General features: G+C 47.6%; 1 pseudogene; it reads right to left on the reverse strand.

Annotated features, from left to right (window-relative positions):
* Nucleotides 1–1,687: 1,687 nt before the first annotated feature.
* Nucleotides 1,688–1,807, reverse strand: LOC145416397 (5S ribosomal RNA; annotated as a pseudogene).
* Between the last annotated feature and the right edge of the window lie 874 nt (nt 1,808–2,681).

Consider the following 2,681-nt stretch of genomic DNA (forward strand, 5'->3'; position numbering starts at 1 on the left):
ATCGTTCTGTCAGTCACCCATCCATCGGCTGAATGTCTGTATGTCAAGGGGAGGCGGTGGCTCGATCGGTAGAGAGGTGGCCTGCAGTTCTGCCGGACCCGGGTTCAAATCCCCGCTGGGGCAGGGAACAGTTTAAGGATTTGAATTTCATAAAATCAGACTTTACTGATCTACCAAAAGACCCGCCGACATGTCGTAAAAATACCCCCGCTACTACCAATACACCAGTCCTGTATGGGACAGCCCTAGCATGTATTCAGTATGGACGGTGGGTGTTAGCTCAGAAGTGGTGACATGTAGAAGTGTATGGCATGTAGGAGGACTACTGGGCCTTGAGAGCAGGCTGTGAAGCCTATGCCCAGAGTCGGACACAGACACAAAAAAAAGTCAAAAATCATCGGTCAGACGACTGCGCAAGACCTTATCCCACCACGCCCAGCCGCAGCTATCACAACCCACCACACTACCAACACCACACGCAGTCTGCTACACCACAACCACCATCACCACAACCCACCACATTACGAACACCACACCCAGTTTGGTGCACCACAGTCACCACCACCACAACCCACCATACTACCAACACCACACCCAGTCTACTGCACCACATCCACCACCACCACATTACCAACACCACACCCAGTCTACTACACCACAACCACCATCACCACATTACCAACACCACACCCAGTCTACTAAACCACAACCACCATCACCACATTACCAACACCACACCCAGTCTACTACACCACAACCACCATCACCACATTACCAACACCACACCCAGTCTACTACACCACAACCACCACCACCACATCACCAACACCACACCCAGTCTACTACACCACAACCACCATCACCACAGTCCACCACATTTTCAACACACCGTCGCAACTCCTATTCCACCTCACGACAACCATTACTGCCAACACCCTTACCACAATACCATCACACGTACCACATTCCATCTTATTCACCACATCAAATCCACCACACCACTACCACCACTACACCTACTCCCCCACACCACACCATTACCACACCACCAACGCCACCACCACAACACTGCCAATATCCCATCACCACTGATAATACAATTATTCCCTTGTGATTGGAATGGTTCCTCTCCTACTTCAGTGAAACTTCCAACACCAATACTGTTTCTAATACAACAACAACAACAACAACTACTATGATAGTCTCTGTTCTCCTTTCACACTTTCCTGTAAAATGTCCACGCCAGTTTTTCTATACGGCGTGGTGTTCTTTCTGACTTTTACCTGCCGGCTTCGGCTGGAGGGTTTGGAGGGCGGGGGAGAGCCTTCGTCTTTGCTATCCTTATCTCATTCTAGTAGTTCAGTTACTCTTTTAGGAGCTGCCTAGCATGGGCCAACCGGCCTACTGCAGTTATCCTCTCTTCTTATGTTCTTATGTACTACTACTACTACTACTACTACTACCATCATCGCCACCATCACCGGTACTACTACTGCTGACGATGACAACGACGACGATGAAAATGATGGTGATGACTAATATGACATAGCACTAAAATAATAATTCATTCATTCATTGCCAGACGCCATGTATCCCAAACGGGGTGGCCAAGGCTTAGAGTTAATTGTTTTACAGGGAGGGGCACTAATCTTCCACCAATCCCAATTGACACGTAGGGAGAACGTTATGCCAACAGCATCTGGTGTTCCCAGGTGGTCACCCATCCAGGTACTAACCAGACCCAACGTTGCTTAACTTCGCTGATCGGACGGGAAGCGGTGTACTCAACGTGGTATATAATAATAATAAAAATAATAATAATAATATTATTATTATTATTATTATTATTATTTCTTATTATTATTATGATTGTGATTTTTATTATTTCCACCACAACATTAATTAATAAGGGAAATGGCCTTAACGGTGTGCCTACCAGAGAGCCGAGGTAGTGACATTAAAACATAAGGTCAGTGCACGGAGAGAGAGAGAGAGAGAGAGAGAGAGAGAGAGAGAGAGAGAGAGAGAGAGAGAGAGAGAGAGAGAGTTATTAACCAGGTAGACAACAGGAACGAAAGGTGAGTGATTTTTCCTACTCTACCCAACACACACACACACACACACACACACACACACACACACACACACACACACACACACACACACACACACACACACACACACACACACACACACACACCGCTCGCTGGCGCAGTGGTAACGTTCTCGCTTGCCATCTGGTAGACGGGAGTTCGCGCCTCGCTCAGGTTGTGAAAAGTTTCACTGACGAAGTGGGTGGTCACTGTCCCCCTGGAGCAAGGGGACGGGTGTGTGCCTGTGTGAAGGTCACAGCCTTGCTCTTAGATCGGACTATATGAGCTCTCAGCTCCCTTCCGGGAGGGTAAAAGCTGACGATCACGACCATCAAGTGATCCTGACAGACCCGGTGAATTACACACACACACAGCGTCCCCCTTCTCTCGATTTTCATACACCTCGTCTTTGCTTGTTTCCTTGTTCCTTTAGTACGGGAGCCAAGGGGTATTTTGGGGGTTGAAAGGGCCCCGAAATTACTCAGTTGACTTTGATAGAGGATGCCATTGTGCATATTTTTAGCGAGGGTAGACATTCTGAAACCGGGCAGTAATGTTGCTATTCACCAATATGTAAGAAATGCTTGT

This window comes from Coenobita brevimanus, chromosome 1, assembly GCF_032717465.1.
Source record: "Coenobita brevimanus isolate Jiangsu-jjx chromosome 1, ASM3271746v2, whole genome shotgun sequence".
Taxonomy (NCBI): Eukaryota; Metazoa; Arthropoda; class Malacostraca; order Decapoda; family Coenobitidae; genus Coenobita; species Coenobita brevimanus.